General features: G+C 38.2%; 1 protein-coding gene across 4 annotated transcripts in view; it reads right to left on the reverse strand.

The window, feature by feature from the left end:
• LOC149566500 (uncharacterized) overlaps nt 1–15,986 on the reverse strand; it is a 374,068-nt gene that overhangs the window by 114,634 nt on the left and 243,448 nt on the right. The gene's annotated exons all lie outside the window — the stretch shown is intronic.

A 15,986-nucleotide genomic window follows, 5' to 3' on the forward strand; every position in this document is an offset into this window, starting at 1 on the left:
CAACACGGATGTTATCATGGTACATTGGAAGGAAGGCAGGGGTCTGGCTCGAATTTAATTGTCGTCTCGAGTCAAAAGTAATAGCATAGGGTTCTATGGTTATGCATAAGTAGCGTTTTTGTTAGTAAGCTTATGTCTCTCGGTTTTAGACTCTCATTTTGATATGTTTATATAATCTAAGTAAAGCTCTATATTAAACCTCCAAGACATACCTTTTTGATATTGTTAACAACTTGAATTATATATACAGTAGATGGTAATTGACTTTGATGTAATTAATGGATGGCACTCACTGGTTAAATACTTACTATGAAGGTTTATATTTCTAATGCTCATCATTTAGGTTATTTGTTGTAGATAGTTTTTCTTGGGCTGTGATTGGCTTCAAAGTATTTAGGATTGTTTTATCTCTTAAGTAAGAAATGTTATTTTGGAGAGCTCTGTTGAATCTATACTACAATGGTTGTTGCTCAATCTCTGTTCTTGCGACCTCCTTTAATGTATGGAATCTTTTAGACCCCAAGAAGCATGTAATTTTATTTTATGAATTGTTTAGCTATTTTATTCCTGCATGAGGGTTCCAAACGTAGCATAGGATTGCTGGTGGAAGATATTACAATCTCCTAGACGAGAGTATTAGAACGCCGCCCGTAAGTTTTCTCAAATTTACCATAGCCTTATGGCCCTCCTTTGTAGGTTTCTTCATGGGTCTGATTTTGGTTTAGCATTGTCTGGTATGTCTCTGTATAGTCAGGCAGGTCATTCTTCTAGTTTGTACATTGTAAATTTTGGGTTTATCCAAGCTGTTCTAGGCTCGTTGCTTTCCTCTTTTCCTTCCCCTGTCTACTCTACTTTTTATAGGTCCCTTTTGTTTCTGATTTTTTGTTGCTAGTGCTTTTGGTAGGCCTTCTCAATCCCTCTTGTTTCTCTTTTTTTTCTTAGTTCTTGCTAGGTTTGGTTGCTAGGTGTGCCCTCTCCTTTTGAGGTTTTTAGGTTTGGCTTGGTTCTGTTGCTCTTCCGGTTTTTTGAGTTTGGTTTGGCTTCTTGGTTCCCCCCCCCCCCCTTTTTGGCTTTTTCTCCTTTTTCTTTGTTTCCCTTATGTTGGTTTCTTTATTGTTGTTGTTCTTATTTGGGTTTTTGCTCCTTGATTCTGAGCCTGTTCTTGGTCGTTTGTCTTTAGGTTGTTGTAGTTTTTCCTTTGTAGCATGCTTTCCTTTGGTTATTCTTTCTTTGTTTTTAGCTTATGGTTTTATTTTTTAGACCTCCTTGATTTCCTACATGGAGGCGTATTGCATATGACCAGTATGTTTTTAGCCTTACTCTTGTCCTGTATTATATGTAGCTTTAAATACTTTGCTGTCTTGCTATGGAGTTCAGCTAGATAGCCCGTCATAGGGTAGGTAGCGCTCAACCACAGTGAATAGTTATATAAAGGCTTCCGGAGATGAACATTTTAAGATTGATTACTAATCAATACATTAGGTGTATAGATTGTATATTCCCAGATAGTGCTAACTGGTATGCTGATATGCTCTATTTCGTTCTAAGCTTCTTCCATATTTATATTATATGGGTTTGGTTTTACCTAGATTGATTGTTGTCAGTAGAAACTGTGTAGCCGACTTGGTTGTCGTCAGTGATTTTGTACATTGTAGCCGACGTCGTCGGTAAATAGTCTGTAGCAGACATATTATGTGGCCGACAGACTCCTTTGGGAAGGTTCGACGGAAAGTATTTATACCCCGTCTAGGATCATTGTAAATCATCTTATCATATCTGATCTTATCTTATCACCAGTTATATAATCTGTTGGCATATGGGAATAAAGGAGTACTGTTGTTCGCGTTCATTATCTGTGTGCATTTCTTAATTAACCTATGCGGTAAACATTTGGCGTCGTTGCCGTATGAACCTGGAAGGTGAGAGGAATGAAGATTAATGCCAAATTAGCTTAACAAGGATTGAAATAAGGCGAAGGGAAAAGATGGAATCTGTACTGCGCAAGAACATTTAATTCTGGCACAGCAAGCCAAACACCAAAGGAGATTCCAGAAGATTGTCGATGGAAACCGGAGCATGAAAGAATTATTGGAGGAAACTCAACAGTGGGTGGAATTGGTCAAAGAAGCACGAGAGGAGTTTTTGAATTTGAGTTCGCCGAGGGAAGAGAATCCAGATGGAAGAGCATCGACTCGCACGGCTCGGAGTGCAGACAGAGCAAGAGCGTGGAGTGAACTCTTCGTCCGAGATATACTTCCGTAGGGGACAACTTCAGAAGATCCTTCTTCACCAAGGTTCGCAGCTGTTGAGACTGTCGATGTCGGAGAATAGTCCGCCGGTGTGGGAGAACAATTCATCGATGTGGGAGAACAATGCGTCGGTGTGGGAGTACAGTCTGCCGGTGTGGGAGACCACTCCGCCGATGTGGGAGACCAGTCCGCCAGTGCGGGAGTGCAAACCGCCAGTGTGGGAGTGCAAAGCCACGGTGTGGGAGTAAGCAACGCCTGTTTACGAAAACCAATTGTGATGGCGGGACCAAAAGAAAAACTGCCAAAGTTAGATGGCGATGGTATAGCCGATCCCATTCAACATTGCAAAATATGTGAAATGATCTGGAAGGCAAATGGGATAACTGATGAAGACGACTAGATGAGGCAATTTTCGGCCACCCTACGGGGCATGGCAATTGACTGGTTTACTAGTACAGATTTGCAGAAGCTAGACAGTTGGAATAACATCAAAAAGGAGTTTCTAGCCGAATTTCAACTCTTGCGCAATGATAATGAAATTGTAGCAGAGATCTTCAATACCAAGCAAGGAAAGAATGAAATTGTCCGCGTCTACGCCAGGAAATTAATAGATTTGATAAACAAAATGGAAAATAAGCCGGCAGATGGAATTTAGAAAAGGTGGTTTGTGGAAGGCCTACGCCCAAAGCTGCGAAAGAAAATGAAAATTGTGCCGCCGTCATCATACACGGAAGCCTATAACAGAGCACTGAACTTGAAAAGTGAGCAGAAGACAAAGAAGAAGAAGAAGACGAGCTCATCTGATTTCGATAACGACGAGCCCTCCGGAGAAGATAGCAGCAACGATGAAGGTAGCAGCAAGAAGGTCCGCGCCCTACAGAAAGACATGATCCGCATGATGGAGTTTAAAAATATGCAGAAGGAGAGAAAGGGCAGTGAGCTATGGTGCACGGAGTGTAAGATTGATGGTCATACTAAAGGATCCTATCCAAAGAACCAATTCTGTGACATTTCTCAAATCATGGGCCATTCGACGAAGGAATGTCCCTTTAACATGAAGACCAGAGGAGCTCCGCAAGTACTTCTTACACAGGAGGCTTCCCCGTCAGGCAGTAGCAGAACCACCAATAATGCAGGTGCCATGTCGGGAGGATACAAGAATAATAACAGAGGGCAAAACAACAATAGCAATGCGAACAATAACAATAATAATGGCGGAAGGAGTCGAATTCAGTATGCGAACGGACGGCCTGTTGTCCTACATTTTGTCACCACAAAATGTAGGTAACAGTACGAAACTTTTTCAAATTAGTTTCACATTTCTCTGAGTTTATTTCATTATTTAATTGGTTAGTATTGATCAAACAATCGGTACCAATTGATACAATGAATCTTTTTATTGAAGGCCTTCGTCAAGTTTTTTTTGTTTTGCTTTTTGTCGAGCCTTTGCTTGATTTTTGAAGCCTTCACAATCCGTTCTTTGCTTTTGAGTTTGTGTTTGCTTGTTTTTAGTCCTTTGGTATTGCTCATGTCATGCCTTTCGTTTTCCCCTTCGATTCGGTCTAACCTAGAGGTCAATCGGAGTTGTCAATCAAGAGATATGGTCATTTTAGTGCCTCAAAAATGGACATTTTAGGTGCAACAGCACGAATTAAAAATATAATGTTACATTTTCATTTTGACATTCACTTTTTGAAAATATAACATTTTATTCATTTTTTGTTATGTTTTAAAGTTACTTTTCATTTAAATTTATAATTAAAGTGACTATAGTGCACTTTATGTTATAATTTTAAGTTGAGTTACTTTTTAATTTTTCACTTAAAGTGACTATAGAACTATGTAGTTAATTTTTTAATTTTTTATTTTTAAATCAAATACTTATATAAATGTCACTTTAATATAATGTTTATGCATTATATTGATTAATATGATGCATAAATGTTATTTTTGACCCATATTGATGACATTTTTATAAAAATAAGTGAAATGCATAACTTAAAAGCCTAAAAGTGGACATTTTATGTGCATATGCATGTAAAAAACCATGAAAAGTGGAAACTTTTCATGCTAATGCATATGAAAACTCATTTTAAGGACTTTTTTCAAGTCATTACATCAAAAGTTTGTAAAAGTGGACCTTTTTGATGCAATGACATGAAAAATTGAGTTTTCATGCTTGTGCACGAAAAAGGTGAGATATATTTATAAAATATGTAAGTGACTCCAAAAAGTGAGATTTTTGAGACTTGCACATTTTAAAATATGTAATGGGCTTCAGAAAGTGAGATTATATCTCAAGACATATTTTAAAACATGCATTGGACTCAAAAAGGTCCTATTTTGCCTTCCAACATGTTTTAAAATATGTAATGAACATAAAAATGTCCTATTATGTGAAGAAAACATGTTCTTGCTCCAAAAACCTCCTATTTTGATCATAACTTTTGATTTTCTCCATGGATTTGAATGAAATCAGTTGCATTCATCATGTTCTAGAGAGGTGATCATTTTGCCCTCATCAAAAATCAAGTTATTGCACCCAAAAACGTGTTTGAAACTCCCAAGCTAGGGCACGTTGTTTGTATAAAACTCCATAAATCTTCAAAGTTTGATCACATTTTTGTATGGAATCAAATCATTTTGATCTTATTTGTTGATTCCATTACATTGTGATAATTATGTTGGTGTTAAAACACCAAATCATTTTTGCTTGGAGAAACACGTTTTTGCTTAAAATGCCTGAAAAATTGGAGTTTTAATCCACTTTTATGTGTTTTGAAGCCACTTTTTTGCATTTTGATCCATGTATATCCATTTGGGGAAGTCGTTTTTGCATTCACAAGTCAAAAATGATTTTAAAACATGCATTTTTTAGTCACGTTTTTGCAAAAACGGCCCAGATTTTTGAATAAAAAAGTCATATTTTTGTTCAAAAAACTCAAAAAATGCATTTCCAGCCCATACCTTTGATCAAGAGGGATTGTTTTTGAGTTTTAAATGCATGATATTGTCTTTAGAGACCATTTGTTTGGCACTTTCATGTCAAATCCGACCATTGAATGTCCATTACATACAAGTGCGGAAAAAGTCAAAAGATTGTTTGAAAATCTGGATTTAAGGGAGAATTTGTCTTAAGTCTACAAAACTTGCTATTTTGGCTCTTTCTCCTTCATTTTTGGCATTTAATCTTCATGCAAGTGGACTCTTTCTTTCTTGCTATTTAATTTGTGCTAATCTTGCTATTTCCATGCATATTTTAGCTTGAAATTGCCCATTTGTCCATATATATGCCATGGAAAGTGCATTTCGCCTTTAAAAAGGATGAAAACTCTCATTTTAACACTTTTGGAATTTCCCGAAACTCCAAATTCGAATTTGCATATTGAAGTGGTTTCCTTGTTGACATGTTTGAGTATTTTGCCAAAAGCATGTGTTTATTTTGTGTTTGTTTTTATGTTTTGCTTGTTTGCATTTCAGTTTTTTCTCCATTTGGAAGAAATTGCAAGTTCTTTCCCAAGAACTTGAGCACGTTTCACTTCACTCCACTTTCCATTTCCATGTCACAACACTTTATCTCTCACTCAATGAAATGTGATTACATGTTTTTCATCCCATTCACCATCCGCATATGCATGTAATCCCATTTTTCACTTCCGTTTTCATCCATCTTATTTTTCATTTTCATTCGCACGACACGATTACATGAAATGTCTTACGTGTAATTGCATCTAAAAAGTCCAATTTTGACTAAAAGTCACTTTTTGTAAAGTCAAAAAGATGTCATTTTCTCCTTTCCATATGCATTCACACCTCCATGAGTAAATACATGTTTCCATATCTTTCCATGCTTTTCATCTTAGCCTTCATCCGCATATGCACGTAAAGTGTATCTTTCGCTCACACTTGCATCTCATTTCACCCTCCACCTTCCGTTACATGTTGCATTTACATGTAATCCATTTTCCGTGTAGTGACATCTTGAAAGCCCAAGTCACTTTTTGAAAATCAGCAATTTCCATTTACACGCATTCCCATGCACCAAGCACTTTACTTAAAAAAAAAAAAAAAAAAAGGAGTTAAAGGTGTTGATGAAAAGTTGTTCTGAGTGTATATCCGAACACCATCAAGAAGGTTTCCAAAGTGTCAAAGACTCCAGTTTATGTTGATCTACAAAGGAGAATTCACGACAACTTGAGCAAGAAAAGATGGATCACATCAAGTTTCCACATGATAATGGAAAATTCATCAAAGACAGCGAGAGGTTGTCAAAAGACGCAACACTATGGTTATCAACGTAAATGCAATAGTACAAGGTACAGGAACTCCCAATCCTATTATCATCTAGGATTGCATCGTCAAGTACAAGTCCTTTTAGAATTGTTCTTTTCTCTTTTGTCTTCTTTCTTCTTCTTTCATGTTTGTAGTTGGAGAAGATGTATTACATGAAAAAGTGTAATTACATGTAATGCGAGTTACATGTGTATGTAAAAGATGTAATGCGAGTTGCACATGCAGTTGCATGTAACCCTTTATTTTCTGTAGTTAGACTTGGTCAAAGTTGGTTGAGTTGCTCCCACTTTTTCCTCCCCCTTTTTCTCAACTTCTTTGCCTATATAAAGGAGTGCCCTCTCATTGTAAAAATGATCCTTTGTTGTATGCAAGAAAGCTCTGCTACATTTGTGCAAGCATAACTTTCATTGTATAGTATGAATTTGAGAGAAAAGTGAAAAAAGAAGCAATTGGATTCGAAGCTTTGACTGGAAGCAATTGTGATAGAACAAATTAGAAGCTTTGACTATAATTTGTGTCTATTGTCTTGATTCATGTTATTATTGTGTGTTCAATAAAAGAGCATAGAGAGTTAAGAAACAATTGAAGCCCGAGCTTTGACCAGGAACAATTGTGAAAATCCATAGCTAGAAGCTTTGTCTGTGGCTTGTATTTTCATCTTAATTCGCAAAATAGTTAGATTGTTCTTACTTTTAGGAGTCTTTGTGCCCTAATTGTAAAACTTTTACCATATAAAAGTACGACCGGAGTTAGAGCCAAATCGGTCTGTTTTAGGTAGCTTTTGAGTTAGTGAAGATTTATCGGTATCACTGTTTCCAGCTCTTGATAGAAGTGTAGTTAGAGATTTACCTTGCCCATTATTCGTTCTACGAGTAAGTGGATCCTTTCTTGAAAGTTAAGAAGAAAGGATATTAGTAACACCCTGTTTAAGATCTCTCGACTTCTTGCTTACCTTGAGTTAATCCAAGGAATAGTGAGAAGGGGGAGCCTTCCCTTTAAGGTAAGAGAGACTCTGTCTCACACGCTATGGCTGGTCATCCTATTTTGCGACTGAATTTTTACCCAAAACTGTCGGTTGCAAAATATCCACCCAACACGGCCAATCGTTCAATGCCGAACATGTAATTTGTGGGATCATTTTGCGCGGGATTGTACAACGACAAACACACCAAAATTGTTATGCAGATGGTGTGGACCCGATGACCATGAGGATGCCAAGTGTCCAAAATCTGGAGTAAACTTGATCACTGTCAGGATGGATGAGGAAGAGGTTTTGGCAATTACGCGGACGCAAGAAAAAGTGTACTCGGACCCAGCGGAAGAAAAGAGGGAATTTGGGGAAGCGCGGGTGGAGATTGAAAAGGCATCATAGGCGGAAACATCCCAGTTGAAGGACACCACCAACACTTTGGTGAGGAATGCCGCGGAACAAAACATCGTATGATAGATTTTACAAATGGAGGTACCGGTTAAGATAAATGATTTGCTTCTTATGATGCCTTAGCTCCGATTCGCCCTCACAAATATTGTGGCAGCTTTGAGGATACTCGGAGAACAAGGTAGAGGGAAACAAATTGCTGCAGGTAGAGAAGACCAAATGTTGCTAGCCCTCACATCTAGTCGGCATCCCGTGGTTGTCGAGATGGGGATCCTCGGACATGTTCTCATAGACACAATAGTCGACAGAGGGTCGGGTGTAAATGTCTTACCCGAGGAGACCTGGAAAAAGCTGGGGTAGCCGACATTGTGGCCCCCTACATTTCAGTTGCCCACAGTGGACTAGCATGGCATTAAACCTCTGGGCGTACTCATGGCACAGTCGGTAACAATTGGCACATAGTCGTTCCTGTTGGACTTTGTAATAATCTTGTTGAAGAGAAAAGGGTATGACGCTATCCTTGGCTGCGGATGGCTTATTCAAGCCAGAGTAAGACACGATTGGAAGAACACCTTGCCACTCGAAAGTAAAGGCCGACGATTTGTTATTGATCTACACACTCAAATGGTCGGGGAAGAGGCCTTGTCATCAGATCCCGAGGGAGAGGAGGATGAAGGAAGACAACCTATGGAACCAGAGCGAGAGGGAGTCCTGCGATTGGACGAAGGATCAACAGATGACGACTTGGATTCGGTCAATAGTCTCTACCACTGGAAAATAGAGGATTACGAACTATTCAAGAGTTGCAATGTACTGACAATTGAGGAAGGTCCGAGGGAGGATGAATTCCCGAAGGAGTTCACTGAGGTAAATGAGGGGGATGCACCATTGGATGTTACACCTGCCCATACATTTAGTGAGGGGGAGACCATTAAGTATAATGAAGCTACACTACAAACCATGAATTTGGGAGATGAGGCCAATGAGTCAACTTCGAAAAAAGTGGAGCTACGGCAGAATGAATCAAAGAAGGAGATCGAGGTTATTGTGAAAACAGTGACAAAGCAAGAGCTCTTGGAGAAAATGGAGATCAATGAAACGGTGGAAAAAAATTTGAGAATGAAGAAAATGAGGGCAAGCGTAAGAAGAGTAAGAAAAGAAAGTGAGCGAACAAAGTAAAAGGAAGAGAAGTGAAGAAAATCACAGAGGAAGATAGAGAAGGGAAGAAAATACCACCGGAAGTAAAGAAGAAAACCACAGTGGAAGGACATACGAAGAAAATCACAGAGGAAGATGGAGAAGTAAAGAAAATCACACAGGGAGAAGGACAGCTGAAGACAAGGAAGGTTGATGGAAAAGTAGAGAAGAAACTAGAGGATGATCGAAGAGTGAGCAGTCTGCCAGGACAGGGGTCCCGCGGACACCTTTTTCGCGAGCTGTGTCTCCGCAGGAAGTCTTTTGTTCCCCACGGCCTGCCCTTATCTCCTGCAGACTTTTGTTGTGCGGATGGCTTTCTATTCTCCGCAGATTGCATCTTGGTGTTTGCGAGCTCATCTTGTTCATTGGCGGCTTCACTTTTTCAACCATGGCGTAGTGCAGCTTTTTCCTGTCTTCCGCGAATTCTTCTGTAGGGTGCATTGTGATTGCGGGTTGTCTTCATTCTTCCTCGATGGCATCTTCTTCCACCCTCGGTGGTATTCTTTCTTTCGCAGTTTCCTTTATTTCTTGCACACTTCTCTATCCACGGATGGCTCCCTAGTTCAGCGGGTGGCGTTGTTATGTATCTTTTGACTCCCTCGTCGTTGTGGAATGGTGAAGTGTGGAGGGAAAATTGAGTTGTATTTTTTTATTTTAAAAAAAAACAATAGAAAAGAAAGGGAAAAAAAAAGAGCAACCAACCGCGGGCACACCTCGTGGTCAGGTTGTCCCGCGGATAGTTTTCCGCGAGTGGTCCCGCGAACTGCCGCTCTGCGGGCAGGTTGTCCTGCAGACACCTGTCCGCGAACAATTTTCCGCAGGTGGTCCTGCTGGCCCGCGGACACATCCCCGCGGATGGATCTGCCAATGCTTCTTGCGGATGGCTGAGTCTTCCCGCGGAGTAACCTCGTGGGTTGTTTTGTCTACCGACAAATGTCCCCTTCCTCCATCTTTCTGCAGGCATTTTCCTCCATTGGCATACGTGGTTAACTAGGAGAGGATCTCGTTGGCGTCTTTGCCATAGGCTGCATAGTCGTTTTTTATGACATTGGAATTGTCGGCGTAGCTGGTGATTGCCTGGAGGGCGCCATTGCTTTCGGTGTCGTAGTTGGTGAAGTGGTCGCAAGGGACATTGGTTTAGAAGTTGTACAACGTGAAATCCTTCCGTGGTTGAGGTTTTATTTCAGTTGATTCCTTCTGCGGATTGTTGGTGTGCTGGTGACTTGCATTCCGTGGGAAGCCTTGAATAGTTCTGATGCATTGAATGCTCTAGTGAAGCCAGAGACCCATGTTGCGAGCTTTGTGGAATGATTCGGCAAGAAAAGAATGTTGAGCAGAGGAGCATGACCATCGATTTAGGGTCCCGCGGCTTTGCATTTTTCTTTCCCGAGGATACCTGTGGTGGCGTTCTTTTCTTCTGCCATGGAGGTTTTCTATTAAAAAAAAAAACGACGACAGATTGAAGCAATTTGAAATGAGTATCCGATGATGTCAAAGGGAAGGGAAAACATCAGCGGTTGCCAGAAAGAAGAAATCGTAAAAATAGTGTGTTCCATGCATTTTTGTGTAGGTTTTGGAGTATTAATTTGATCTTGGCAGCGAAGGGCCCCGTCCTATATCGCGACAGGGGGCGCGCCTGGGGTGCTGCCCCAGGACCCCGCCCGGGGCGTTGCCCCCTGGACCCCCAATCGTTGCGGATATCAATTGTGGAAAGTTTGACCAGTTGATGAAGACTTGGAGCTACTGCAAGCATGGAGTGTTTGTGTACCAAAGGCACTTGGAGTAGGTGTTGGACGTGAGGCTGTCATGGTGGATGCATAGAGAGCTCGGGAGGAGCTGAACATCCAGTTGGAGGCAATACAGTGACACTTGGCTCAGTGTACCCAAGAGTTGGAAACAAAGAAAGCAGCACAGGTGGCTATCAAGGTCAGCTTGACTAAGGAGACAATATTGTGTTAGCAGAGGCTACAGATGCAACGTGATTGGAGACCAGTTTGGTGCAGGCATGTAACGAATGTAAAAGTGATGTGACAGAAGCAGATTTATCTTGTTGTAGTCAGTCTGTTAATGTATTTTTTTTGTTAATTTGTTTCAGATATTTTGTAACTGTTGTCCGGAGATGACTTTTTCTTTTGGGGGGGGACGATGTTGTTGGTAGAAACTGTGTAGCCGACTTGGTTGTTGTTGGTGATTTTGTACTTTATAGCTGACGTCATCAGTAAATAGTCTGTAGCGGACATATTATGTGGCCGATGGACTCCTTCGGGAAGGTTCGGCAGAAAGTATTTATACCCCATCTGGGATCATTGTAAATCATCTTATCATATCTGATCTTATCTTATCACTAGTTATGCAATCTGTTGGCATATGTGAATAAAAGAGTACTGCTGTTCGTGTTCATAATCTGTGTGCATTTCTTAATTAACCTATGCGGTAAACATTGATCTCTCTGATAATATTGATTCTGTTACTACTCTTTGTCTTATGGATGACATGAGGTCCTGATGAGATAATTGTTTAAACTTGGTTTAGACTCAGTCGTAATGATGTAAACCTACTTTGTTTAAGGCTCTAGTATATGTATATTACTTATTCTTAGTTACCTCGGGATCACGTTTGAAGCTCATGCATTTCTTAAGATGTTTTTTTGATTCAAATTCATAAATAAATTGCCATCTCCAGATTGCTTTTGGTCTATATCGATATGCATTAGAAAGTACTTTTTGCTACTATTAATTCTTTCATTATTGTCCCTGGGATTTCAGTATTTGGTTAGTAGCTTGATGGTAAGATTTTTAAGTGAATTTTCCTTTAGTTTTATATGTTCATTAATTTATATATGTTATTGGATTATCTCTTTCTATTCATCATTAAACATGGATGCTTAGGGGGTTAAGATAGTATTGCTACTTATATTTTGTTACTCTTAGGTCTTCCTGGTTTTATTAAAATTTTAAATCAATGTTCATGGTTTGATTAATTGGAGACTATTCAAGGATGACACCAACTCCGAATTCTCCATCGGAACATTCATGTGTTGTCCATATATGATATCTAACCATTTTATGTTATTAGCAGGGAGGTTAGTTTTTTGCTTGATTGTTTGTCTCTTAGCAGGCTAACTTGATCCTGGTCATATACCATTTGGTAGCCGCTTCTGAAGATTGGATGCAATTGTTATTATTAGAGGCTTGTCTCTTTATTGATTGTAATTTAATTGTAATTTTAATTAGGACATCAATTCACTGGGGTATGCCCCTTTTAATTTTGTAATAATATAGGACATCTGTCCCAGGCAAGAGTGGAGGTTTTCTTCTTCGTTCTTTCTTACCAATGCCCGTTTGAATGGAGAAAGCTATTGTAACTTATTATTTCACTAATAAAATTTATCATGGCCTTGGCCATTTACCGATAAAAAAAAAAAAATTGAGCTAGACAACTCCGATTTCAACCTAAGTTAGCTCAACACGAGAAGAAATCCAAGGGATATTCACCCAAGGTAAAACGAAGACTAAAAACTATTCACAACACAATGAAAAACGAAGAAAAGACACAAAAGTTTACCAAAAATCGAGCATTTGCAGTAAGAGAAAAAAACTTTTACTAGCGAACAACTAGGGATTTAACTCACTGGAAACCTTCAAAAAGAATTCATAGATACGATCACATAGAGTACAATCCATGGATAACGAATTGTTTCATGGCACCTTATCGACACATTAAAACAAAGAGGATGTGCCTATGAATCCATAAGAAAATTGCGTAGGGTTGCCCCAATTTTGTGAAGCCAAAATTAAGGACAACACCAACATTTCGAGAATTTCTGATTTATTTGAGTTTTAAGCTTTTCTAATTATTTTGTGTTTTTTTGAGCCTTTTTATTTTATTATTGTATTTTTGAGAGAACACAGATTTGCAATGCTTAAACTTAAATAAAAACACTTACTACTAAACTAAATACCCAAACTAGTTGAATGCTGATAAATCTTGATTTAATCAATTCCTTCAAAGATACACAGAGAACTGTACCGAGATTACTTTGGTGAGATATATTGACAACATGTTTGAATGGATTCATTCTTTAAACTCAGTGACTGCTGGTAGTAGTAGCAGATTTGTAGTAGCTGCCAGATTATTTATTGATTTTTTTTGTTGTTTTCTGACTTGTTTGTGTAATCAATCTAGAGGTACTATATTAATTGTTGATGATGTAAGGTTGAGTTGAGGACTGCCTGGAAGCTCAAACACCCTGATTTTATCACTGCCAATAACTCCAATATAACTCGCTCTGATACAGCAGGAGGTTATTCTTATAAATTTTTCCTAACCATTCTGAGACCGCTATGTTCAGCCAAGATCTGGTAATAATTAAGCTAGAAGTAAGGCTGACCATAGTTCAAAATCTCGTTCTCTGTCATTATCAGTGAAGCAAAAAAAACAGTTCTCGACAAATATCAAAGATAAATTGGTAACTTCTTGGGAAACTATCGGGAATTTTAAAAATGACTTAAATTAATTAGAAATGCATTTTTTCACAAAATTCAATAAGGAGAGGCATCTAATGAGTCAGTAAATGTGTAAACAAACCAAACAAGTTGATATATATATATATATATATGCAATATGTAACAAAATCACACTTGCAATCAATTTACAAGGATGCCAAAGATTTTATCTCCACCAAAACCCTTCTCTTCTCCTCCAAACACTCAAAATTGCAAAACAAACAATGACTAGGTAAGTAGCTAAGGTGTCCCAGTTTTACTAGTGGTGCCTGTGAGAAGTAGTTAAGTCACAAGAAGTTTTCGATTTATCGTAGAGAAGTGGCCAACCTCTGGCCAAGAATTTAAGGTCTTCTCAACATCAATTTCTCGAGAGAAAACTTTAAGTTTTCTCATTTTGCAAAAATTATTGCGAGAAGCGGCGATATCTGCCACTTCTTGGAGAGATTTTAATCTATGAGGCTGACTGCTAATATGTACCTTTCATTCCTCAAACCCCTCCAATCAGATCTGTCATTTACTGATTTGATTTTTTACCCTATACAAATCTGATCCAATGATTTTCTTCCCTTCCAAATGAAATCTATCTAATCTATGCAACTGGAAAACCCTTGGATGTTGTTTCACACCTGCAAGTCCTCAAACTTCTGAGAGTTATTGTTCTTAGAAGCTGAAAATGGATGAAAACCCTTCACAAAGGTCCTCAATAATGCTGGTCTAAAAGATGACTTCTGGATGCCAAAACAACCTCTAAAACTTCATTTTATGCTTTTTTATTTTTCCCTCTAAGAATAAATTTGAATTAGGGATTTTAATTCACCCTTTCAAACATAAAATAATGTTTTATTTTATTTTAATTCCCCCTCCTAGGAATTCAATTTCATGAGGGGGTCATTATTCACTACAAACTTGGCCCCCTTTGAAGTTATATACTTAATTTTATTGCCTAGGGACTTGGGTCAAATATTATAATACATTATTATATTCTAAGTGATTATAATTATCACTTTAATATTATTTTATTTAACCAAACATGAGAGTTTATTAAATTATTTCTCAATTTAATAATAGCCTGCTCATCTGGACTCCATTTCCTGTTCTGTATGATGCTCCTTATCCACTGATGTTGTCTAACCATGGCAAGCTAACTGGAAGTTGTCCTACAATATAGGAACTATACTAAATTTAGGAGCTGCATCAGAAGTGTCCAAGATGATCCTAGAGGTCCTCTTGTGTGTCCCAACTCCTTGCTGACTCCTAGTTTGTCTCTAAGGGATCCCTCCTAAAATCTAGGAGACTATCCAAAACTGGTCAAACTGGCTCTCCAAGCCTTGAGAAGTCCTCACAAGCCCCTGAAAGAGTTCCCTACCCGTATCAGTGGCCTACGAGACCCCACTAATAGGCCAATCCTGCTAGCTGGTACTAACACTAAGGCAGGCATAAAAATGGGGACATCACACATTCGTATTTAATCATTAGATTAAATCATTTATACAAATATATTGGAATAGTATATCATATCATCCATCAAGATGTTTTATAAAACTATTCTATAAATATTTATATATTATATATATTCGTTAGAAATATTATATTATATTATGATATCTATTAACATTGATTAATATAATTAACACCGATTTAAATCATTCACTAATATATTCACTTATATATGAAATTAAACAAAGAATTAATTCGAGCAATATATGAACAATTTTTATGTGCACTAAAAATATATTTACATGTACCAATTACGGCTCATGACAAATTTTTTTATCCCACTATTACTGATCATTATCTATTTGAATGATTAGTTATAATGTCTGTGTGGTTCTGGACCAAATTGATATAGATATTGTAATTGTAACTCTTAGTAAATCTGGAAGGTCATATAGCATTGGCCATTGCATTCTAATTGGTTGTGTGGCTTGTTGCTAGCAAACATAACAGAATTTATAATTACAATACTGTAATCACAACCCTGTCCATTTTCAGATATTGGTGATCAGAAAGTGTAAGGATTTGTGCATTGACATGGAAAATTGGTCAAGTTTTTAAATATTCTACTTTATGATATTTAAGTCACATTTGAATAGAATTAGAGTATAGGGGTACCCCTAAAGACATACGCAACTCAGCTACAACTAAAAGTGACACCGAACTTTAAGGGTGGAGTGGATCCACTTGAAATTTTTTTAGGATATAAATCTACCTCCAACTGAGTTTCTTTAGAAGGGATGTTCATCCAAATGAACAACTACACCACTCCATGTAAGTTTGCGTATAGGTTTGTCTTAGAATACTGATATAACCAAACTAGTGCCTAATATGATCTCTTCTAATTTCAAAATCTGGTCCAATAACAAG

This window comes from Cupressus sempervirens, chromosome 3, assembly GCF_028749045.1.
Source record: "Cupressus sempervirens isolate cs-2001-9-10 chromosome 3, ASM2874904v1, whole genome shotgun sequence".
Classification (NCBI taxonomy): Eukaryota; Viridiplantae; Streptophyta; class Pinopsida; order Cupressales; family Cupressaceae; genus Cupressus; species Cupressus sempervirens.